We start from the raw sequence: 26,817 nt of genomic DNA, 5'->3' as shown, positions 1-26,817 counted from the left end.
TAAATTGTGACTTAGAGGTAGATATAATAATGATGAAAATAATGTTTCAGCTGACAGGGAAATCAATATAATTTCACTGCCTAATGTTATGGCAATCTCAAGTTGTGTGACCAGAAATATGGCACAGTATATGTTCTTTTAATCAGTTTCCATTTACTTGACTTATTAGATTGACATATACTCTTGATTACTTGTTTAAATGATGCCAATCAACGCCCATGTCATGCTGAATGCTGGCAGCCAGTGGGCTCAGGCACCTGTGCCCACCCTGGGTGAGTCCCTGCTCACCAAGAATCACTTGTGTTCATTCACAAATATGGAAATGCCAATTATATTTTTTATTGTAATTGTAGAATTTAACTATATACTATCTAAATAAATGAAATATGAGTGCAAAAGAGAATCTTTTTTGTTTTTTTTGTTTTTTTTCAAATAGAGTCTCACTCTGTTGCCCAGGCTGGAGTGCAGTGGCGCAATCTTGGCTCACTGCAAGCTCCGCCTGCTGGGTTCACACCATTCTCCTGCCTCAGCCTCCTGAATAGCTGGTACTACAGGTGCCTGCCATCACGCCCTGCTAATTTTTTGTATTTTTTTTTTTAGTAGAGATGAGGTTTCACTGTGTTGGCCAGGATGGTCTCAATCTCCTGAGCTCGTGATCCACCCGCCTCGGCCTCCCAAAGTGCTGGGATTACAGACGCAAGCCACCGCGCCCTGCCAAAAGAGAATCATTTCTATGAAAACTAAGTTGAATGTCTTAGAAACACTTGATAATGGCGAGTCACTAAAAGAATTGGTGTCAATTTGGTATCGAACAGACATGATCCAAATCCTGGCTCTGCTCCTTTCTAGGTGGTAATTTTGGGCACATTACTTTATCCCTACAGAACAGTAACAAGAAGACTGAAAGCAAGAACTCAGCCAACTATAAAAGACTAAAAGGATTCTGGACTCAGGCTGTTTCCCAAGTATAATGTCTTTAAATTCTTATCTTAGGCTTAGTCCCTAAATTGTAAACTCTATGAGGGCAGCAACTAGGTCCATTTTTTCTCACCATATCTAATGAATTACACAATGCCTGGTATATTATAGGTGCTCAATAAATAATCAATTAGTAAAGGACCTATGTTAATATTTTGGTACATTTCCTCTAGTGTTTATTCTATGTGTAATATATATGTGTATATGAATATATGTATACATATAGTATATATTGTATGTTTATGTATATGCAGTCATGCATGGCTTAACAACAGGGACATGTTCTGAGAAATGTGTCCTTGGGCAATTCTGTCATTGTGGGAACATCATAGAGTATACTTACACAAGATGGTATAGCCTATTACACAAGATGGTATAGCCTATTACACACCTACCATTGCTCCTAGGCTACAAACCTGTATAGCATGTTACTGAACTGAATACTGTAGGCAATTGCAGCACAATAGTATTTGTATTCTAAACATAGAAAAGTTACAGTAAAAATACTGTATAAAAGATAAAAAATGGTACACTTCTACAGGGCACTTATCATGAATGGAGCTTGCATGAGTAGTGAGTGAATGTGAAGGCCTAGGACATTACTATACACTACTGTCGACTTTATAAACAGTGTATACTTAGGCTAAGTACACTTACAGTAAATTTATTTTTTTAAATGGTCTTTCTTCGATAATAAATTAACCTTAGCTTAGTGTAACTTTTTTACTTTATAAACTTTGTAATTTGTTTAAACTTATGACTCTTGAAATAACAGCTTAAAACACAAACACATGGACAGCTGTACAAAATTTCCTTTCTTTATATCCTTATTCTATAAGCTTTTTCATTTAAAATTTTTTTGGTTTTTATGTTTTATGCTCTTGTTAAAAACTAAGACACAAGTACTCACATTAGCTTAGGTCTACACAGGGTCAGGATAATTGAGACATTACTGGACGATAGGAATTTTTAAGTTCCGTTATAATCTTGTGGGACTACTGTCATATATGCGATCCATTGTTGACCAAAACATTTTTACACAATACATGACTGTGTATTCATGTACATATATGTTAGCTTTTTTTTGGAAAACATTATATTAATTTTTTCTCCTCTGCTTTTTTCACTTAACCTGACTATATCCCAAACATTTTCCCGTCAGTAGAAATTCTTTTTTTTTTTTTTTTTTTTTTTTGAGATGGAGTTTCACTCTTGTTGCCCAGGCTGGAGTGCAATGGTGCGATCTCTACTCACTGCAACCTCCACCTCCTGGGTTCAAGTGATTCTCCTGCATCAACCTCCAGAGTAGCTGGGATTACAGGCATGCACTACTATGCCCAGCTAATTTTTTTGTATTTTTAGTAGAGATGGGGTTTCACCATGTTGGCCAGGCTGGTCTTGCACTCCTGACCTCAGGTAATCCACCTGCCTCGGCCTCGCAAAGTGCTGGGATTACAGGTGTGAGCCACCGCACCTGGCCAGAAATTCTTAAGAGATCTTATTTTGGAATTATAGCTGGTACTCGGGGAAGTGTGCACAATTTACCACCTGTTTCCTTTAACTTGAAGGTTCTAAGACATATTGGTGTGGCTAAGGAGACGCTATGCCTGTTAATGACATCCTTTGTATATGCTGTTGCAGAACACAGGTTGTAACTGCTGCTTCATTAGCTAAAACAGCTTCCAAAGATCAGATTCATTTCTTCAACCCCAAAGGTTTCTTAGGAAGCCAGAGACTGGAACACTAAATAACTCTTACTAAATTCTTACTAGATTCTTACTAGGATATTAAATAATTCTTAATTCTTGTAATGTCTGTCTTCTGGTTTGCTTCACTAAGGGGTTTACAGGCACCAGAAACTCAACATGACTAAAATTTCTTCTCCTGCGATGTTACCCAAATCATTTAAGAGCATCGTCTTTGCCTTAATCACTCAAGTTAGAAACTGTGGGTTTTTCTTGGGCTTGTACCTCTTCTGCACATTGGATAAGTCCTGCCAATGCCATCTCTAAAAACTGTCTTGAACAACCCTCCCCCTCCATTCTCAGTTTACCGTGACCCTTTTCTTACTCAGACCTTCCTCATGCCTCCTGGGACTATTGCAGCATCCTCCTAATAGGTTTCGTTATTTTCTGCCTCATTCCATCTGATTTGTTGTGTATATTCTAGTTAGTTTTTTCTCCTCAATGCAGACTTAAACATATTGCATTTTCATTTTCTGCTCAAAATGCTTTTGAGGGCATCCCTTGACATAGACTGAGTTCTCACTTGTTACTATGGCATTTAGAGCACTTTACTCCAACCTACATTTCCAGTCTCTTTTTCTGGTATAAAATATTTTATAACAAATTTTTAGAAAGAGTATTGTCTTTATTACAGACAGACAGACAGGGGCCAAACCCCGGCTGTGCGCCTTTCAGCTGGTAACTTTGAGCATGTTACTCTGCCTCAGCAGCAATAATACAATGGTTGAGAGCAAGGACCCAGGAGTCCCTCCACCTGATGTCATCTCTTATTGGTGACAAAACCCTGGGTAAATGACTTAAGCACTCTAGACCTCAGGTTCCTCATCTTAAAAACGGTCTTTGCATCTGTGTAGTTGAACTGTTATGCAGTTTAAATCAATCAATTCATGTAGAATGTTTACAACAGTGCCTAATATATAGTACGTGTTAAATAGGTGTTTGCTCTTATTATATGAGACCTGCTTATGAGACCTGCTTTCCACATCTGTAAAATGGGGGTAATACTACCCTCTTATCACACAGAGGTATTTTGTAGTTAACTAAAATGATATAAGATCATCCATGTGAAAGCACCTAGAATAACTTCTGGTACAGATTAGATATTCAGTTCTTTCCATTACCCAGATTTCAACTTAAAACTTATTTCTGCCTCTTGGGAGCTTCTATAGCCATTTGTTTGTAGCATAAATACAGCGTCAAGTCACTCTATATTATAATTATAATCATATATATATACACACACATTCTGTATATATAGAGTGCATATGTATACATGTATGTAGATACATATGTTTGTATATGCATGTACTTTAAAAAAATTGTTAGCTTCTTCTTAAGGGAGGGGGATATGAATTATTTACTTCCAGATCACTAACTCATGACTCGGTGACTTTGAGTGTGTTACTCTGCCCCAGTAGCAGTAACATAATTGTTGAGAGCATTCTGTTACTACAACAGGTGCAGATGGGTGAGGCAGTATAGGTAATTATTATGAATGCAGCCTCTTGAGACAAACACAGGTCTAAATCTCAGCCCTGCCCCTTACTTGCCACAGGATCTTGGCAGATTACTTACTCTCTCTAGTGATACTACCCTCCACATAGGGCTTGATGAGGAGTGGACAAGATACTCAAACGTAAAGGACAGTGACTTGATCATAATAAAAGCTCCATACATGTTGCCTGGTAATCATACTTTACAGATATTTGTTAACCTTAATTGTTTTCTTGGGAATGCATAAGCTTCAATACCCTGACTCTGTTAAAAAATTTTACAGTTCTTTTATTCCTTTAGATTATGATATGGATGGATGATGGAAGGAAGGATCCATGAATATAATATTTGAGTTTCAGTTACTGGCCTTTACTTCTTCCAGAAAGTCAGGCCAAAAGGTAAGGACTGAAATGGGAAGCTCTATAATGAAGGGCAGGGTGAAGCAGAACCTTCCTTATTTTCGCTAATAAATAAGACAGAGAGGCCACCCTATGATAAGGGAACAACCTTTTCCATCATGTCTTCATTGAAATTGAAGAAACGAAATGAGCACTGACGGAGAAGGGTGACATCACCCTGTCATCTGCTGTCCCTGAAATACCACTTCCTCTTGGTGGGAGCATGACGAGACAACACAGAAACGCAGTTTGGTCCCTCTCAGAGGGACTGTCAGCTCTTCAGATGCTCACATGCAATGAAAGGGTGTCACTGACGAACCCGGCTACCTAATCCTAGAGGAAAAATAGAAGACATAACATACAGAAATGCATAAGACAACAGAAGAGGACTGTTATTTGCAGACAAATACTCTTAAAGGTATTTTATAGTATGCCCTCAGCCCCATCACCACCACACACAGACACTACCATCCAATTTTACAAAAATAAATTTTGTGTGTCAGATTTGTGCTAGGCATTGTTTTAGATGCTGTAGGAAATCCTGGTGGGGCAAAGGCAAAGATTTGTCTGACCTAGTAATGCCCTCAAGAAAGTTTATATTCTAGCGGAAAGATAGAAGTGTTCCAAGGTCATTGATAACCTATGAAATGATGCATAATAAACACATGAAGAGTAAGCAAAGAGCCATGGGACCCTGAGGAGGAAGACTTCTCCTGGGTGAAGGGAATTAACATCTGTTAATTTATATACAAAGTCTATGAAATCAGTGTGTTGAAGAGATATCTGCACTTCCATATTGACTGCAGCACTCTTTACAATAGCCAAGCCATGGAATCAACCTAAGTGTCCATCAACAGATGAATGGATAAAGAAAATGTGCTGTATAGGCACAGTAGAATACTATTCAGCCTTAAAAAAGAAGGAAATGCTGTCATTTGTAACAAAATGAAATGAACCTGGAGGACATTATGTTAAGTGAAATCAGCCAGGCACAGAAAGACAAATACAATACGATCCCACTTATATGTGGAATCTACAGACGTTGAATTTATAGAAACCAAGAGTAAAATGGTGGTCACCAGAGACTGGGGTTAGAGAGATTGAGGAGATGGTGGTCAAAGGGCACAGAATTTCAGTTGGACAGGAGGAATAAGGTTAAGAGATCTATTGTGCATCATGGTGACTATATTGTGTACTGGAACATTGCTAACAGAGTAGATTTTGAGTATTCTCACCACAAAAGTAGGTGAGGTAATGTGTACGTTAATTAGTTTAATTTAGCCATTCCACAATGTATACATATATCAAATCATGTTGTACACCATAAATATATGTATTTTTTACTTGTTAATTAAAAACTTCTTTAAAAACAGAAGCTACTATGTGGCGCATGCTATGCTGGGAATTTTACCCATTTTTTTTTCCAACAGAAAAGTTGAATGAGGTCAGTATTATTAACTCTTTGACAATGGGTTATTTGGAACCTCAAAGAGTTTAAGTAACTTGCCTGCGTCATGCATTAGCAGTAGTCAAGGTAGCACCCAGCTCCAAGGCTGTCTGATGTCAGTCTTGGCAGTTGCCTTTCCACTAGAGATAATAGAAGGCAGCTTTTGACTGGGGCTTGAAAAATTTCAACGGGTGGAAAAAAGGAATGTAAAGCAGACAAGAAGAGAAGGCTTGTCACTCCAAGGAAAGGATGGTGTGTCACGAGATAACCCAACACGGTATCATCCATATCATCCATGTTGCCATTAAACAGATCACACACTCTTTCTACAAGACAGACCCTGTACTTGTCCTTAAGAGATATGGGTGCATAGGACAAAAACCCATAACCTTGCACATATGAGTCAAAATATACCCGAGGAATCATGCAGAATATGGAGTATATTCAATGCCTAATGTGGCATTGATGTGTTATGAATCATGGTTATTTTATCTAAAAGAGAATGACTGAGAATATGAAGAGGTATGAGAAGGCACTGGCCTGGAATTTGGAGGATCTCAGGCTGGCCTTGATTACTACATCCTGACTTTGTGACTCTGGGCAAGTTAATCCATTCTCTGGCCTGAGTTTCTTCACGGGGGGAGTGAAGGTTTAATTTACATGATTTTGAACATCTTCCTTCCAGCTCAAAGCAGACACTGAGGAGCTTTGTTAAATTAATTTTGTTCTAACAGGTCTTCTTTTCAGTATTCTCCCCCATTTCTCCCCCAAGACGGCTAATGCTGTTTCTTGGAAACATTGATTGCACACCTCCACCCTACCTCAGAGGGGAGGGGAGCCAAGCAAAAGTGTCTCTCTGAGGAGGAAGGTGGAGTTGCCCACCTGCCCAGGGCAGTAAACATTCCTCCCTGGCTGTCAGCTGACTGTGGTTGGGGAAACCCAGCCTGGAAGATCTCTAAGGCTGTGTCTCCGTGCCTGAAAATGACACTACAGCCCTGCATTATTCACCCAGCTACCAACTGTGTTTACAAAATAGGACTGGCAAGTTCTGGATAATTGGCCACTCCTGGCTAAAATTATAAAGTCACTACGTCATTGTGCTTCAGCACAGTGGAAACAACAAAAGGTAGAAAATGGATTCATTTGAGGCCAATTTTAAACATTTAGGTCATTTATTACCACTGAATCCCTAATTCTTTCTGTGTTCACAGTAAACGTCGGCTTATTCTTGGACTGCTAAATACACAAACTAAATGATCTCTTCTGAGGTACTCTGTTGGAAGTCTGGCTACCTTGTGCTTTTATTGAGCATTTAAAAGCCTTGAGTTTCACTCTTACCTCTGACACTAACTCTCTGTCATCTCAGATAAGCCACTAACCTCTTTGTGCCAATTTTTCTCATTGGTAAGATGAGGAAGTTGGACAAGATCTGTAGTTTCATTCACCAGCTTTAAAAACTTTTTTTTTAATTACCATTGATCCCACGTTTTGAAACATTCTCACTCTCAAAAATTTACATTTATTAAGTAAAAATTAATACTAGGAAAAACACTGCTTAAGTAATAATTAACATTAGAAAAATGCAGCTTTTCCTAGTATTTTCACTGACCATAGATGTCTATAATTTCTAGTCAGAAGTTCTGATCACAGTGAGGTACCCAGTGTGACCACATTAAGATGATGTCATTCCAGACATAAGAGAAGACACGTGACATTTTCTCTCACCTGGGTAGGGAGGCTGACCACAGGAACACTTGTGATTTCTGGAAAGATGTGAAAGGTTGAAAAGAGCTGGAGGAACCAAATTGTCAAAAGCACAGGCAGACCTGGGTTTAGAGTTTCATTTTACCATTTGGTAGCTATGTGACTTTAGGAAAATGACTTAACTTCACTCAGCCTCATCATTCTCATTTTTAAAGTAGAGATAATCAGGAAATTGTATGTACCCTGTCTATCTCACAAGTTTCTTTTCTAACAGTTAAATTAAATAATGCATTTGGAAAGTTGTTCAAAACTGCAAAACCTGAAACAAATGAAAGTTGTTACTCCTAGTGTTGTAAATATTCTCATTCCAAATATTATTAGAATATTAGATTGTAACTGACAACTTCTCAGACTCATATTCCACCATCCATCCTGTTAGATGTATGAAATAATTTGACTCTGCTTCTTTCCTTTATTCATAAAGTAATTTTTTTCTTATTATTATTACCTTTGTGGTAAAATTCACGTTAAACTTACCATTTTAAGATGTAAAATGCAGGGCTATTAGTATAGTCACAGTGTTATGCAACCATTACCACTATCTAGTTCCAGAATATTTTTGTCACCCCAAATGAAATCCCATACCTATTAAGCAATTGCTACTCATTCTACCCTCTACTCCCCCTCCAGCCTCTGGCAAACCACCAATCGACTTTGTGTGTCTATGGATTTTCCTTTTCTGAGCATTTCATATTAGTGGAATCATACAGAATGCGGGCCTTTTGTGTCTGGCTTCTTTCCCTTAGCATAATGTTTCCAACCTTCATCCATGTTGTAGCATGTATAGAACTTTATTTCTTTTTAGAGCTGAATAATATTCCATTGTATGAATATGCCACACAGAGTGGTTTTAACTTTTGTGGATTATTGCCTTCTTTGAAAATCTGATGACATACACAAACACACTCTTCTCCCCACAAAACTGCATGTAATTTCAAGGCATTGAAAGATACCCCCAAGTCCATTAATGTACCCCAGATTAAGATCTCCTGCTCAAGTAAGAGACCTTTTCCTGAATTCTCCTATTCGTTCGTTCACTCATTCATTCATTCATTCATTCTAACCATTCATTTATAATTACTAATTGTATGTAAAGTGCTTTTCTATGGTGGAAGGCATGAGAATAAAAGTAAGAAAAAAGTGGACACTCATGGAGCTTGCTTTCTAGTGGTGGGAAGCAAATAAATTCAATCTGATTTTTACCATTGATCCCACATTTTGAAACATTCTCACTCTCAAAAATTTACATTTATTAAGTAATAATTAATACTAGGAAAATATATTAATAAAAATAATACAGGAAGCAAATAAATTCAATCTGATTATTATTCTAGGAGAGGAATAATACCAAATAATAATTATTAATTATAATAATAATTATTATTATTCCAGAAAAGGAATAATCTAGCAAAGAGGTCTAGATAATGTTCCTTCTTCCTGTGATGGGGCAATTCTATCTTTAAATTATGAAACAATTCAGGTGAACATGTGGATTTTCTCAAATTTTTCTTTCAAAAAGTCTACAGTTTGCTATGTTTCATAGTAATTGAGAGCACAGGCTTGGGAGCCAGAGTCTACCTTTTCCATGAAATATCTGTTTCACCCCCACCCCAGAAAGTTAGTTACCTCTCTTTATATATTTTCATCTATAAAATGGTAATAATAATCCTATATAATTTATCCTTTTTACAACAACCCTACTCAATGAAATAAAGTATGTAAAACAACTAAGACACCTGAAATACAGATTTTGCTCAATAAATGGGGGATCATTTGTTTACCAAACAATTGCCGATTGCCATTCTCTCCTGAAGTAAAGCTCTTTTGCATGCTGCTTAACCATGGGGAAAAAGGAAGTGTTCTGTCACATGTGTTGTTTTAGTCAGAAAAAGAAGGAAGTGGGACGTGTCTTACAAGGCTGGAAGAGAAGGAGCTGGGCTGTTTCAGCCTCACCAGTACATACTGGTTGATGTTTCACCTCTCTGTCTCTATTTTGAGAATCATTCTGGATTTTCCTGAGATTTGGGTTCATGATGTCTTGTTTCTGCCTTAAAGGCAAAATCTCCCTTACCCAGCCTCTTCCTTCTGTTTTCTTCTGGGTCTCTGCTTTGGAGAATTCTTCCCTGGCCTTGTTTTCTCCTCTCCCTCCCCAGCCCTGTCACTCAATTCCCCTTATCCTGCTTTCTTTCTCTTCATAGCATTTAACACAATTTTTAATCTCTAGTGCATAGAACAGGGCTGGGCACTAGCAGACACTCAAGGAAATATTTATTGGACAGACCAATTTATTGAAAATCTCAGTATTCATGAATTTTGTATTTCCTGCCCACTTGCTGTTAGGTGTGGCTCAATTACTCATTTTGGCCAATGAACTGTATTGAGTGGAAGTGACAATGTATCACTCTCAGGCAGATCCTTAATGAGCCAGGGCAAGCTATTGATTCTCTTTCCTTCTGTTGTGTAGCTAACCATGTGTGAGATTGTAGCTGCATTGTCATCCCAAGTCCCAGAGTGGCTACAATGAGTGGAGCCTTCCCTAATTTCTTGTGATGGGCATGTTACATAAAAAAGAAATAAATCTTTACTGTTTTAAGCCACAGAGCCTTGTGGGTTATTTGTTACTGCAGCATAACCTATATTTTCCTGACTGATACAAGTGCCAACCTTATAATTTAGTCTTCTTACTCTCTCTCCACAAAAGAGATCTGTTAACACTCAACTTCAAATAAAAAACCCATGATTAGAAAAAATAGATGTGGCATTATAGTACTATCTTAGGTCGCATCTACATCTAATTTATTCACAAGACGTCTACGGAATGATCATTGGTCAGCTCCTACTTCACGTACCGCACTTTATTTAGCACTGGAGAATGAGATTAAGTTTTGGAAATCATTTCCTTCAGGTAGCAGAGGTTTCTCCACATGAGACCTCCCTACCCCACCCCCATCCCCAGGCCCTGTGCCATTTGTTCTTCCTCAGCCTCCGCTGCGATGACTAAATCTGCACAGTCTCTGACCAACTTTAGCCTTTTTATGTTCATAAGACAGACAATTATCTCAATGCTCAATTTCAGAGTAATTGAAGTGTTGGTGTAGTAGAAAAAAAATAAGAGATTTTGTATCAGAGAACTTTGGTTCAATCCAGGAACCAAAAAGCTCCATGATCTTGACTAAATTGCTTAGTTTTTCTGAAACAAAGGACCCCAATTATAAAATTGGGATGACAATGTGAGTCTAACCAAAATTCTTGCAGATAGATGTGTTTTGGAATTCAGAATTTTTTAGATTTTAGAAAGGTAATATGTTGCCAATGATGCATAAATTGAAACAAACCAAGTAAGACCTGGGAAGCCCTTCAAAAGGAAACACACTACTATTTCTGCAGCAAAATGTATCATAGTCAAGTAAATGGGATGAAGACTATGAAGAGGCTTTGTCATTACATGAGTTTTCCCAGAACTTTTGGTTTTCAGAGTTTTAGAAAAAAATTATGAAGAAGGTATTGTGGGCCTGTAGCTGTATTTTAGGTTGTTACTATTTCATTATTATGTTATTATTTCAAATAATATGTTATTATCTCATTTTTGATGTATATAAAATGAAATAAAATAATGTATATGAAAATAAAATCATGTATAGAAAAAGGATATCTTGTAGAATGTATATAAAAGGGACATTTGAACAATGTCACCATAAAAATGAGAATTGTTATATCTTCACAGCACAGAATTAGTAGTTCATTCAATAACATTCCACATAACATTCAAAAATAACAATAATATGCAGTCAACATCTACAACATGTTAGTCATTTCTCTAGGTGCTGGCACTTACGTTACCAATAAATCAAGGCTGAATTTCTTCTCATCAATCTCTTTCCCAAAAGATGCATGTGCTTCTGTGTAATCCTTTTGTCTTAGTCTGCTTGAGCGCTATAACAAAATACTTTAGACTGAGTAATTTGTAAACAACAGAATTTTATTGCTCACAGTTCTAGAGGTTAGGAAGTCCAAAATCAAGGTGTCAGCAGATTTGGTACTGGTGAGGGCTCACAGATAGTGCCTTCTGGCTGGATCCTCACATGGTGGAAGGCGTGAACAATCTCCCTCAAGCCTCTTTTGTAAGAGCACCTATCCCATTCATGAGGACTCCATCCTCGTGGCCTAATGACTTCCCCAAAGCCCCAGGTCTTAATACTATTGCATTGCGAATTAGGTTTCAACATATGAATTTGGGGGGAAACACAAACATTCAGACCACAGTAACTTTCCTACATGTGTGCACACACAGAGCCAGACTTTTGATAGTTTCTTATGCTTATTAAGATACTTCATTATTTGGGGCTTTAAAAAATGTGTCAGATAAATTAAGTTCTCTACTTTTCAGAACAAAGTCCTAGAAGGTCTTCTGGTGAGTCACATTCTGAGCAGGAAATCTGGCATTGAGGCATAATTAACATTCAGGTTGCCCCCAGTTTCTATGGAGATGAGTCTAGCCCCTCGGGGGAGTAGTGATGGATGTGTAATCTCCAAGATAAGTAACTGACAGGTAAGAAATTTTTCTTTCTCAGATGCATTAATTATTCACATTCATTATTCATCAAACACTGCGAATTTCTATTTGGAAATTGGACCAAATAGAGATATTCTTCCTGGTCCACTTCCTATAATCAAATTCTCCTAGGGACTGCTGAGAGTTTGAATAGGTCTGCTGTTTGGTCTAGTTTAATGGCAGGTGTTTGTTTAATGTCACCAGATGATGGAATAAAGACTAAACACCTTGTGGACTACAGAAGCAAAGACTTGCATGGGCTTCATCCTCTCCAGGCACTGATATTTCCTTCTTATTGTTTTCTCCTTCTAGAATGTAAACTTAGTAAGAACTCAGACCTTGCTTGTCTTGTTCACCAGTGCATCTCCAAGCTCCTATAACAGAGTATAGACACTTGATAAATATTTTTTGAATGAATGAATGAGGTTTGGGTCAGGGGATGGCAAAGTCCATCAGAGTGAATGCATATGTGAAATGTCATATGGGAGATCCAGCCCTGGTTCTTTAATGGGAATTGCTGTCCACACCCTTCCCTGGCTAAGATAAAACATACAAGGAGGCACAGAGAGAAGTAATTGGGGCAAGACCCTTAGTCCTTTCCATGATCGGCACCTCTTGGCACATTCTTTAAGTTAATTCTTATTGCAAACACTGCCTTTTTATCAGTGTATCTGAACGTAGACCTGTATTTTGCCTGATATATATCCCGGGACCATGGTCAGTCAAGAACTACTGACGGCCTCAACAGTCCAGGCTGTGAAACCACCACAGTGCCTAGTCTCAATATAGAGCCATGGCCCAAGGTCAGTTCTCTAAGAATTAATTTGAGGAAACAAATTCACTGAATGCCTATTTGCCTAATGACCAATCTTCCAAAAACAGGCTTTCTATAGTAGGATCGACTTAAAAAGTGGGCAGACATTGGGGTTCTAAGGAATGGTTTCAAGGGCCTTTGAGTTTTCCAATAGTGTCTTTTTTGCTCCATTAGTCTTGCCTTCATTAGAGCCGCCTCTTCCTGGCAAGTCAAAGCTTCATGTTTTTGGATCTGTGACTTTTTGGCATGAGGTTTTTTTTTTTTTTTTGTATTTCAAATCAGGTGTTGTGTATGTCTTAAATGTCAGGAATATTATAAAAGATAGAGCAGGTGTCTCTTGTCTAACACATTCTAAATCTAGTTTACTGCCTAAATACATGTGAACTGGTTCAAACAAATTAATATTTTGTTTGGGCTTTGAGCAAACCCAAAAGTATTTTAGGATCTAAATTACTAAATACAACTTGGATGCAGCGAGTCATCTGACCTGACCTGTGGACACAGCCTCTGCATCTGTTGAGAGGACTAAAGGAGTCTAATTCACAGTTACTGCAAGTATAATGGAGCTGAGAGGACTGTGTGAGCAATAGCACCAATGTAAGAGTTATCATAGATTAACACACTACTGGTTCTGATGCAGCACATAAGACAAGTACCATGGGAATGCAGAGGAGAAAGCAATTAGGGAGATCAACAAAGTTTCACAAAGCAGCTATGGTGAACTTGGCCTTGAGAGTAGGGTTTTCCTGGTGAAGAAAAACATTCTAGGCAGAAGAAATAGCATACACAAAGACTCAGAGGCACCAAAGAGTCCTGTGTATTTGGAGAATAATGAACAGAAATTGCCATAGATTAGGTGGGAAGTCATTGGTGTTAATTGATAGGTTTGATAGAAGCCGATTCTTGAAGGGTTTTGTATGCCATAGTAAAGGATAGAGTTTTATTTAAGGAACCACTGAAAAGCTTCATTCATTCTACAAATAACTTTTTCAGTGAGCCAGTGTGTGCCAAGCATGGTTGTAAGTACTTGTAATACATCAGAATAATAATAAAAAGAATATTCATGTACTCACCACCCAATTTAAAAACTAAGAAATTGTCAATCCTTATGTAAGTCTCTGTGTTCCCTTGTCAATGGAATCCTTCTCCTTGCTCCCCAAAAGTAACCCAAATGCTAAGTTTTATGTTTGTCATTTTCTTGTTTTTCATTTCAGTTTTACTCATATGTGAGGAAGGGGGCTTAAGAAATATTTGCCCAATTGATAAATAAAAATAAAAATATATGCCCCTGTGTGGGTGGTCTCCAGGGCCCTTTCTCACAGATATTGCTTCTACTTCTGTTGTCATAATTCCAGTGCTCCCAACCAGTCTTCCATCCTCAGTTTTCTTGACTTATATGCTGGTGTATCTCTGTATGAAATTGTTCTATTTACTATTGAAGTAACTTTATACAAATTACTCTTGGAATCCCTTTTCTTTGACATAGCACCTGTTTATAATTTTTATCTCTTCTTTCTATCTTTATCCACACGTAAGTGGAATAATCACAATTGTAGATATTTTATGTTTTGTGCTTCAGGTTTTCACTTTGTACGGTTCTGTAGTTTTTGTATTTCTAGATAGTCTTTGTATTAATTATTTTTATGACTGCACAATATTCTATCAACCAAATATATTATAATTTGTTTGATCATAATTAAATTGCTGGATAGTCAGGGTGCTTCCCATTTTAAATGATTGTGGGTAGCATCGCTGCAAAAACCTTTTCACTTAAAAGATTTTTTTGTCTTTTATTTCCTTAGGATATATTTTCATAAATGAGATTATTCAGTCAAAGGCTTGATGAATTTTGTGGCTCTTGTTACCTGAGGGGCTTGCTTTATTTTTAACATAATTGTTTCTTTTTCTGATTATAAAAGTAATTCATGCTCATTTCTGAAAGATACGGAAATGTATAAGGAAACAAAGAAACTCCCATAATCTTTCCCCACAAAGGTAACCATCATTACCTTTTTAAGAAATTACCTTAAATTTTTATTTCATCATTAACATTCTGGTATATTTCTTTCAACATTTATAAAATTGGAATTATGTATTATTTTGTAACCTGTTTTTTAAACTTGATCATCAGCTTTTCCCAAGCTATTGAATATTTTTTAAAGAAAGTATTTTTTAATGGCCACGTAGTACTGTGTTGTGTGGCTGAGTATTAATCCCTTGTTATTGAACTTTTTAATGTTGTAAATGAAAATTCTTATATAAACCTTCATGAGAATTCTGATTGTTTTCTTAGTGCAAATGTTTGGAAGCAAAACACAAAATGAAGGATACGAAAACCCTCAGTTTTTGATCCATGCAGGAATAATGCTTCTTGACTCATAGTAGTCCTTTGCTACCCTATACTTTGCTACTTCTATTGCTGCTGTAACAGATTACCACAAATTGAGTGGTTTACACCAGGGATCCCCAAACCCCAGTCCCCACAGCAGGAGGTGAGCAGTGGGCTGGTGAGCATTACAGTCTGAGCTCTGCCTCCTGTCAGATCAGCAGTGGTATTAGATTCTTATAGGAGCACAAACCCTATTGTGAACTGCACATGCGAGGGATCTAGGTTGCATGCTTCTTATGAGAATCTAATGCCTGATGATCTGTCACTGTCTCCCATCACCCTCAGATGGGATTGTTTAGTTGCAGGAAAACAAGCTCAGGGTTCCCACTGATTCTACATTACAATGAGTCGTGTATTTATTTCATTATATATTACAATGTAATAATAATAGAAATAGAGTGCACAATAAATGTAATGTGCTTGAATCATCCCCATACGATCCCCCCACACTCTGGTCTGTGGAAAAATTGTCTTCCATGAAACCAGTCCCTGGTGCCAAAAAGGTTGGGGACCACTGACTTAAACAATACAATAATATCTTACAGTTATGGAGGTCAGAAGTCCAAAATGGGTTCCACTGGGTTACAGTCTAAGTGCCTGCAGGGTGGTGTTCTTTCCGAAGGCAGTAGGCCAAATCCATTTCCTTGCCTTTTCTAACTTTCTGGAGGCTGCCTGCATTCTTTGGCTCATGGCTCCTTCCTCCAGTTTCAAAACTAGCAATGATGAGCCAAGTCCTCCTCACACTATTGTCTCTCTAGCTCTCTCTTCCACCTCCCTCTTCCATGGAGCTGCATGATTACATGGAGCCCACCTGGACTTCTAGTGTTTTTCACATGCCCAGACACAAAACAGGTGCATGGTAAGCATTAGACTGATGATGTGACAGCACATCAGGTAGGAGTGAACACTGGGCTGTGAGTTCTGTTGCTGTGACTTTTGGGCTTGGGCAGGTCACTCAGTTCCATTCCATCCAATTCAGTTGGCATTTGTAGCATCCTGTGACAGGTCAGGCCCTAGGAAACAAGCTGAAGACACAAAGAAGAGGGATACAAAATCTCTGCCCTCAAGTAACCTTCAAAATATACCTCTCTTAAACCTTAGGCTTTCATCTATAAAATAGCAACAATAATTGTATTGATCCTACTGGGTTGTTGTGGAGGTAAGATCCAATTAAGTACATGCAAGCAAATTGTAGAGAGCAATTCAAATATGGGGAGTTCTTACTATTTTAAATGTTTGACAGTTGTTTTCCTGAAAAGATAAGGCAGCTTAGGAAGACGATGCATCTTGATAAACTTTTCCTCCATCTTCTGTAAGTGTAATCCGTGATATGATAACCACATCATTGTCAGAGGACCTCTGCATTTCTTTTTCTAGATGTTTATTGAGAGGTCTGAGTTGTAACTGTACCTCTGTCTGTATCTGGAATGATACAATTTCCAAAGCCTGTCTAAAGGATTTCTAGTCCTGTGAACTGGCCAATACGATTTCTTGAATCATCGCCCAGTGCGGACCCAATTTATATTTGGAATCTCATGCCATCTTGAAGGAATATCATCCAGTGCCAGGGTCTTCTCTGAACTAATTGGGCTTTGGCAGTGATGTCATTCCATGGTGGGCGTTTGTGGAGATTATGGCAGCAACAACTCAAATCTCATTTTCGGCAGTGTGTGCCCATGTGTGCAAAGAGGCTGCTCTCTTCCCTCATGTGCAGTCACTCCGCCTGCTGAAGTTTCACTTCTGGTCCCTTTTTGAAGACAGGAGATCAGTTAGCTATTTATACCCCATGGCTAGAAGCATTCCTCTCTTTCCACGCTATGTGCAATGATGTTTTCTGTTATTAATGTGGCTTAAAATAAAATTAGGCAAAGACATCATCAAACTTATTGAACTTTTGATAAGTAGGAAGCAGTCATAGAATCGTAGAGGGAAATACCTTCTAGGGTTAAAATTATAGTCTTTGGAAACAAGGAAACCTGTTTGAATGGCTATCCAGCCACTCCAGCTGTGTGTGTTGGACAACAGACTTGTCCAAGCCTTGATTTCCTTACCTGTAAAATTAGGGTAATATCTTTTGCCTCCTTGGGTTGTGAATTAAATGTCACCCAGATTTATGGCTGTCTCCTATGTCTGCTGACTTTGCTGACCTCAGATTTTCTTTCTATCTTGCCAAAAAATCTTCATCTCCCAAGAGTATTAGGGAATAAGAAAGAGTTTTCTGGTGATTTCCTAGGGGAGATGGAGAATGTTTTATCACATGTCCTACAGTGGGACTTTCACAATCCCCAGTATCCCTCCTGAAAGCTGTCCTCAGCCTATCTGCTATTATTTATGAACAATTCAGTCCTGCTCCAAACTTTCACACCATCGCACAGCCCACGGTCATGTTGCTGCTCAGCAGTTCAGAAGCCTTGCCATTAAATGGGCATCCACTTGTCTATCAGAAAAATTTTTTTAGCAGTCATCTGATGTTACTTCACTATGATTTTTGGGGTCTCATCTCTCACTTCAAATTCTCTATCAAAATACTGCTTGCAATCGTACTTGTTTTCTTCCCAAGAGGTGTTCCAAGAGGGAATATAAAAACAGCTTCCCCCCATTTTGCTACATTTGTTTTAAATTATACAATACATGCAAAACATTTAGTACAAAGCCTGCACCAGCATAGTACATACTCAACAAACAAAGGTTTATTAAAAAAAAAACAAAAACAAAGCAAAAGCAATATAGCAAGATACATAGTTTTGCTATATCTGGAACAACCACACTACTTAGGATGAATGTCTTTGTTCCTTAATTATTAACATTCTATTAGAAAAAGAGCTAGAGATGCCCAAGGCACAGTAGGCCTCAAGGGTGTGTCATTTGAGGCTCAAACTTCCATCCGAAGACCTGGGCACATGTCTGCACAGACAGTTCAGTAAGCCATCATCTACCTCTAACTTGCAAAGATATGGGGTATAATATAATTTTATTAAGAAAAATAAATAATTGACCACCCTTCTGTCTTCTACAAGCAAGTTCCATTGACTCAACCCCTTACCTCCCACCCCCGAGGCCCCCTGGTCTCTCAGTGTCCCTCAGTGAGTAGTTATTGGTATTCTTAGCTAGCTTAGTTGAGAGGTGTCTTTTTCTGAGTCATAGTAAGTCTGTTCAGACTTCCTTCCACCACTGTGTCACTTGTCAGCTATTCTGCTGGCCTGGTGACTTTTTATCCATTTAACTACAGAGAATATATTCTGGGCCAGACACTTAGCCAAAGGCTGGGGAGACAGTGGAAGAAAACATGCATCTTAGAAGAACCCACCTTCCAGTCACACGGAGAAGTCAGCTGCACAACAACTTGATGAGCTGAGCGTTCAAAGTGGGGCAGATGGGAGGGATTTATTTTGCTAAAGGAATAGGGAGCCAATGAAGGTTTCAAGAGCTCAGACATTTAATGTGGGCCCTGGGGGACAAGTAGAGATTTTACTAGGCCATGAAGGAGATGATAGAAACCATTCCAGACTCTTTGGGTGTGCCAGAGGAATCCAAGTTAGAACTCTATGAGGAAAAGGAAACTCAAGGAGACAGAATTTAGGCCTTTTTCTCTGTCATACCTCTCCATCTGGAAACCCAGATCTCTGAACAAAGTATGGAGGGCTTTGTCTTTTCCTTTAATGGGGAAGACCACTCCCTTATACATGAGGATTCTTTTCCTCCTTATACAGAGATGTTAAATGCCTTGCCCAAGTTTGCATGCTTAGTAGGTAACAAACAGAACCTAAATCCAGTGCCTGTCATAGGGCCTGGCCCCTAACATGTGGTCAATAATCAATTTTGTTGCATGAATAATGATTGAATAAATTAATAAATGGATGAACAAACTCAGAGTTCCTGACTCTTGTATAGTGTAATCTCTGCTACTTGGTACTTGTTGTTATTTGATCATACTACTAGCAATCATTGACTGTTATCACCATACATTGCAGCATTACTCAGACCTTGGTAAATCCCTAAATTCATGAAATCCTCTGTAACACATACATTTCTCCCAAATATGAAAATTTTGCACAGGAAAGGAAGTCTATCAGACAGCTTTAAACATTGCTTTCTATTCTTTCTGCCTCCAGTCTCAATTCCTTTCCATTTCTCTTGCCCATGGTTATTAGGGGCTGGGCAGAATCATACCCTGAACTGCACCCTTAATATGCTTTCCATGTGGCCATTCTATGATCTGCAGGCCAGAGTTGCTTCTCTACCACAGGGTTAGAGGCTCCAACTTGACTTTTCTTCTTTATCTTTCATTTATTTTCACATTCATTTGATAAATATTTATTGAGCACCTCTTAAAAATCAGACCCTGTACTGGATACTGAAGATACAAGCATAAAAAGACAGCCACACTGTCTTACCTCATGGAGCTCCCTATCTAGTGGAAGAAACAGTGAGAAATGAAATTTATGCATATGATTGTGTAATGTTCCTTTTGGTAAGTGCTACAAAAGGGAAGTAAAGACACTTCCCTAAGGGGAGTAGGCAATGGCCCAGTAAATAGTGGGGGAAAGACATTCCTGGCAGAGGGCACAGCATGGGTAAAAGCCCTGCAGTAGGACAGAACTTAGATTTCCCAGGAGATTTAGACTCACTCACGTGGCTGTAATGCTTGGTTCACCAACAGCCTTCCAGCGGCTTCCTACTGCATTAAGAGTACACTCCAAAGTTCTTACTCAATGAACAGGACCCCACATGGCCCAGAGCCCTACAACATTTTGGATCTCATTTCCTCACCACCTTTTCGCCAGCCTCGTTTGCTATTCCTCAAAAGTGAGAAACATAGTTCATTTTCCAGGCATCTATATTTTTCTCTCTCTGCCTATGACACCTTCACACCAGATATCTTCATAGCTCACCTGCCATTCCATTCAGATATGTGCTAAAAGATTACCTTATCAAAGAGCCTTCTCTGATAGCTCTACCTACAAAAGCAACCTTCCCCGACTCTCTGTCCCATTACTCTGTATGTTGTTCTTCATTGCACTTACCACCACCTGACATTTTTATTTTATTTGATGAACAACATGTAGCCTTCCATTACCTTGGAAGGGTCGTGAATGACGGTATCTTGTTGACTGCTGTATCCCTAGCACTCAAAACAGTGCCTGACCCCTAATAGGCATGCAACAAATATGTATTTACTAACAGTTGAATGGAAAGGTTGATAAAAGACCAGTTCAAAGATAAAGCCAGGAGTCATACCCTGTGATGCCATGTAGCCACGTCACCATTTTCAAAACCTCATATCCTTCCTGAATACTCTGTGCACTATCATGCCTCTGGGCTTGGCTCAGATCTTTCTACCTGCCTGCAATGCTCTTCCCACCCCTTTGCATTTCCATCTCTATCAATGCAAGTCCCATTGGCATAGCCCATTGCTTGAACTTTCACACAGCATGTATTTAATTTCCCTCTGGATTCTAGCAAATGGGGTACGTGTTTGACTCCTGTCCCCAAATAGAGAGCTCCTAATATAATGGGTGGGATAATGTGGACTCGTGCCTGGTTCCTGTCCCAGCACAGAGTTTGACCCCAAGTAGCACTCAGGAAAGTCTTTGTATAATTGGATGACAGGAAGGCAATAATAAAGGAGAGTGAATAATCCAAGTAAGGTCTGGGAGCTGAGTCAAAGTCATGGTTGGATTTGAGGGAACATATAGTTAAGAGCATGAACTAGAGCCTGGTTGCCTAGATTTTGAATCTGGTTCTGTCATTTACTAGTGATTTACTTAACCTCTAAAGGCCTCAGTTTTCACATCTGTAAAATGGGCATAATAATAGTATCTCTCTCATAAGATTATTATGAGGTTTACATGAATTACTACAGGGAAGTATTCGGAACAGTACAAGAAACACAATAAGTATATAGAAGCATATTGTTTAAAAATATATTTATATAAAATCAAGGATGTCATCTATAGGTAGGAGAACTTAAAGTCCAGGAGAGGCCTGAACTTGGTAGAGCGGCAGTATTTGGAGATGTACTTGGGAACTCGAGCAGAACAACCAAAGGCAAGGAGATCTTGAGGGCCAAAGCTCAGTCTAGGCCGGGGCTCCAGACATTATTTTGCAGAAGAGGAGACTGAGAAGTGGAGAGGAGTTCCATCATGGCAGATGAGTGCTGACTACTCGAGTCTATGGCCCTCAGTCTAATGTGCCCCTGATAATTTCCTCACAGCTTACCACAGAAAGCCAATAATTCATTTCCTTGATGGTGGTTTATTATTTATTTTCTTGTTTTTTCCCTCCTCGTTTCTCAGAACAGTTCAGGTAGCTTATAGGAAACGTACATATTACGTAAACTATAGATTAAAAACAAAATTAGGACTAGAAAATGTATACATTAAAATAAGAGGCCAGAAGGCTGGTGAGGTGGGACAGGAGAGGGCACTGATAACAAACAGAACCCAAGGGTCTGCAGGATTGTTATTTTCATGTGCAAGTTAAGTTCTGAGCTTTCTGATGGCCAGAGTGAAAAGAGACACACGTCAGTTGTATAGAAGAGAAAATCAAAGTGTTTTCCTAGTTCTTATCCCTAAAAAGTTTCTCATTTGTGCGAGGGTCATCAAAATGATGTTGAAAGAAAAGCTCTTCTTCTTTTCTTTTGAGAAAAGGTTTTGCTCTGTCACCCAGGCTGGAGTGCAGTGGCATGATCTCAGCTCACTGCAACCTCTGCCTCCTGGGCTCAAGCGATCCTCCTCGTCAGCCTCCCTAGTAGCTGGGATTACAGGTGCATTCCACCACACCTGGCTAATTTTTTGTATTTTTTGTAGAGACAGAGTTTTTCCATGTTGCCCAGGTTGGTCTTGAACTCCTGTGCTCAAGGGATCCATCCACCTTGGCCTCCCAAAGTGCTGGGATTACAAGCTTGAGCCACTGAGCCCGGCCAGAGCTTTTCTTCTGATGATCTCCATTCTCATGTCCTTGAGCCATCTTGGCTGATGGGTTATCCAGATATTTTCCCTGAGGTAGTTATAACTTCTGGATTTGCTTGAAAAATCTTAGATCCTCATTCTGATCTGCTGTAATTATGGGGTTCCCCTGATCAACCAAGAACTACATTTCTGATTCAACCTCTTAGAATTTCATGGTTTTGGAAGCTCTTAAAGGTCATCAAGCCCAACATCCCTATCCCACTCACCTTCTGATGTTTGAATATTCGCTGCAACAACTCCATCAAGTGGCTGTCTAGCTTTTTCTTGCATGCCTTCAGTGACAAGGAACTCACTATCTTCCAAGGCATCTAATTTCATATGTCCATGACGTTGTTTATCTTATTTCATTGACATCTGAATCCTGGTCATACCTATCGAAAGAGGCATTTCATCACCAAGGAAAGAAATCGAGTCAAATTGGCCAGCAGGAAGAAACTCTTTGGGAATCCTTAGCTTCATTAGAAGTAGACTTTTGTTCAAATGAAGTGTTAAAATTAAAGCAGTATATATCTGAGTGGGGCCAATTGGCATTAACTCATCTTAGCATATGGTGTGCTTCCTTTTATATGCATGTTTAGCAGCTAGTGGGTACCAAACCTCACACAGCTCTCAATTGCTAGCACTAATGAAGGATCTGTTTGCCTTTGGGGATAAAGATGGTATCACTGATTCACAGTTGTTTTTCCAGGAGTGAAGAACAGATTTTACTTCCTCATCCATACTCTCTTGCCTGGCCCTTTCTCATCCCTACTACCACTACCCTAATTCAGGCCTCATTGTTTCCTGCCAGGATGGTTCACCTGCCTCCAACTGGCCTCCTTGCCTTTGGTTCTGGCCCTGCCTGGTTCGAGATCACATTGCCAGAGGGATCTTCATAAGCACAGATTTGCTGTATCACTTCCAGCTTAAAATCCATCAGTGACTCCTGTTAGTGCCAGTGTGGAATCCAAACTTCTTAGCATGTAAGAAAGGCAGGGCGGGATCACAGGGTCACTTGGGCCATCAAATGGTACAAAACTAACAGTCCTCATTAGGAACATTTGAGCCCCTAAAGGCATGCCAATTCTTCTGGAACAATAGCTCACATCTATGTAACTACAAATTTCTTAGCTTATTCACTGAAAAAGTTAATTTAATCTCCACATAGAAGAAAAAACAGAACTCCTCTCAGTACTGCTATTACTAGTGCAACTATTCCTAAAAACAATATCAGATACTTTTATAGCACCTAAGCACTTTATATGCATTACTTTATTTAATCTTCACAAGAAAGCGATGGCATTTGCACAACACTGGGTGTGAGCACCTCCTTGAGTTTTGTACCCTGATGGCTCACTCGCTTCACCCTAGTCCCAGCCCTGGAAAGCCTTGGGTGTCAGTGCAACGTGGATCAGGCTTTGCGGGCAGCTAGTGGGGAATCTTAGATGGACAGTCTGGTCTGAGCAGAGCTCCAGTCACGTGGCTGGCAGTAGGATCAGAAGGGCCAGCCCAGAGTTCTGCAGTCAGCAACAGGGAACCAGGAGGCCATCTCCGCTAGGGGCAGCATGGTGGAGAAGACTGCAGGGCTGGGATCAGAGTTCCCATCTGTGTATGCCACAGGTGGGGTCCATATGCAGTTTTCTAGGCCTCAGATTCTTACTCTGCACCATCAAGAGTATTAATGACCCTCTCTGCCTCCTTTTCAGGTCCAGTTTGATGGTGGCCGTGAAGGGGTCTGATGCTCAGTAACTTGAGGTGCCCCTGCAGCATGAGGTGGTGGAGAGAGTATCTGAGTGGGTATGGGATTCTGGGGTCAGGCTCATGTTCACTTGCTCAGGAGCTTGGAGCACAACTTCCCCTTTCTGGGAGAAGGCTTTATATCTCATTAAGATGGATGAAATCTCTCAGCTGGACAAAGGCAGCAGCACATTATGTTCAAAATGAAGAGACTTGGTGTGAGACGGATCCTGAACAGCTCACCTCCCACCATCCCAGCCATGGGCAGCCTACAGCCAGAAGTAGCACGGTCTTCAAATTCCAGCCCATCTCTCTCCTCTTGATGAATACCTCTTCCAGCTCAGTTGCAATGAAATGTCTCCTTCTTCCATATAAACCCAGGGCTGTGCCCAAGCCTGCTTATCCCATCACCCACACTTCCCCCGAGTCTTAAAACATGTCACTTCCTCGAGACTCGGAGGCCCACCTTAGGAAGTATAAGATTCATGTTGATAACTAGCTAGGAGGCTCATTGAAAATATTTTGGGATTTGCATGTTAGCTCTGTCAAATCAAGTAAAAAATCATTCTTATCTACCATAACCAGCAGTTATGCAAATCTGCCAATGGCACTAATTAAGTGACTTCTAAAAGCATTTATTATAAATAAGGAACAGAAACATTCAGGGGCTTATTTTATTCTCTCCAGCAGCCATAGCCCCATCTGATTAATGCCATATGGGAAGAGTCTATTCTGGAGGGCAGGCTGGAGTTTGGTTCATTGTTGGCAGATATTTCAGTTACGTGTTTGTGCAACACTGTATGCTTACCAGGTAGCAGCTTTGGTGGGATAGGCCACCTTCACACTTATCCCATCATCACTTGAGATTTCAAGCCTCAATTTGACCCCATGTGGCAGGAAGAGTGTATGCCATGTACAGAAAAACTTTACATCTGTTATCGTTTATGATCTTCCCAACAGCTCTGTGATGTTTGTTATTATCCCTGCATTGCAGATAAAGAAACCTATACTTCCCTGCTATAAAATAGAGTTGACCAAAATTTTTGCAAACAGCCAGAGAGTGAATATTTCTGGCATTGCAACCTATCATGTAAGGTCTCCATCGTGACTGTTCAACTCTGCCATTGTGGTACAAAATCAGAGATGCATGCTAAATAAATGAAAACGCATGGCTGTGTTCAAGTCAAGCTTTATTTACAAAAACAGGTGATGGGCCATAGCTTTCTGACCTCTACTATAAAGCACTGAAATTATTTGAGGGGGGGTGGTGAAGTACCTTTGGTAAATAGAAAGCCTTAATGAGGGGGTTTGTTATGGACTCAATAAATATTATTGAGCATCCACTCTGTGTCTGGCACTGTAAGGAATACACAGGTAAATCAAAGTGCTCATGGGGGTTGTAGAAATATCTATATGAATTCATATCACTATAATGTAAATAAAGCCCAAAGTGCTCAGGGCTATTAGAAGAGGCAGATGAGACCCAGAATTCAGAGCATCTGAGGCATCATGAAGCTTTCCTGGAGGAGATTATGTCTTAGCTGGGCTTTGAAGAACAATGAGGAATGAACAGGAAGCCTTGCACATGAGGCTGCGGGAGCTGTATTTATTGGAAGGTCAGTGTCTCCTCCTCATTCTGCTTCACCAACCAGTAGAGGTAAGAGGCTTTTGCCAAGCAAAAGCCCACGTTGGACTGGTGTGGTTGTGAAAAGCTACTGAAGGCCTGAGCTTAGGACAAGGCCTGTGTAAAGAACAGATCCAAATTAGGTCATACAAGAGCCAGCTGGAATGAGACAGGTGGTTATGGGTGGTAGAAAAAGAGAAATTGGGATAAAAGATGTCCCACAACACTGAGTCATAAGAAGTGGGTAGTCCCAAGACTGTTGCTGTGTGAAACCTCAGGTTGCAAGTCATAGTTCTGTGGCCACAATGCCTAGGCTCTGGTGCCTCAGGCCAGAAGGTTTTCCCCACACCAATTGCAATAAGGATGATCTGACTTTGCAGGGCAGTGCGTGTGGTGCTTTGAGATCACAAGACACCTTCACAACTATTATCTGTAAATCTTCACAATAAATCCTATGAGGTTAGTACTATCACTCCCATTTTACAGGTAGAGAAATTGAAGCTAAGAATAGTGTACTACTGTGCCAAAGAATTTGAAGCTAGGTCTGTGTGACCTCAAAGCCAGTGTTTTTCTCACTATTCAATACTGCCCATAGGATATGTGCCAGGGTTAAAGACAGAAGAATAAGAGAATAAGAAAATATAGGTTAAAACCCTAATCAGGAAGGGCCATGATAGTGGACTTAAGGCTCAAACTCATGCTGTGGGAAGGAGACAAATTCCCACCTGATTGGAAGCCCCGGGTTCCTGTAGAATGTGCTTTTCTTCTTGCCCAGTTGGCTAAAGGGCTTGGGAGTGAGTCTGTTCCCGGCTATCTTCTTAAACTCCCAGAGCGTCTCCCTACCCATGTGGCTGACAGCTGGTGGGCTTGGGAATACTTCACGGCTCTTCCCCTTTGCCTCCAGCTTTTACTCTCAGCCTTGTCT

The 26,817-nt window shown here is 39.7% G+C and overlaps 1 long non-coding RNA gene across 1 annotated transcript in view; it reads left to right on the top strand.

Moving 5' to 3' along the window:
• Positions 1-25,445, top strand: part of LOC134737918 (uncharacterized) — a 260,425-nt gene extending 234,980 nt beyond the window's left edge. The window contains exons 3-4 of the long non-coding RNA XR_010123344.1: positions 23,343-23,514; positions 24,238-25,445. This is a non-coding gene — a long non-coding RNA (uncharacterized LOC134737918). The remainder of the gene's footprint in view (positions 1-23,342; positions 23,515-24,237) is intronic.
• The last annotated feature ends 1,372 nt before the right edge of the window (positions 25,446-26,817 follow it).

The sequence above is a fragment of the Pongo pygmaeus genome, chromosome 13 (assembly GCF_028885625.2).
Source record: "Pongo pygmaeus isolate AG05252 chromosome 13, NHGRI_mPonPyg2-v2.0_pri, whole genome shotgun sequence".
In the NCBI taxonomy this organism is placed as follows: Eukaryota; Metazoa; Chordata; class Mammalia; order Primates; family Hominidae; genus Pongo; species Pongo pygmaeus.
Note: the sequence above shows the minus strand (reverse complement) of the source record. Positions and strands in the feature narration are given on the sequence as shown.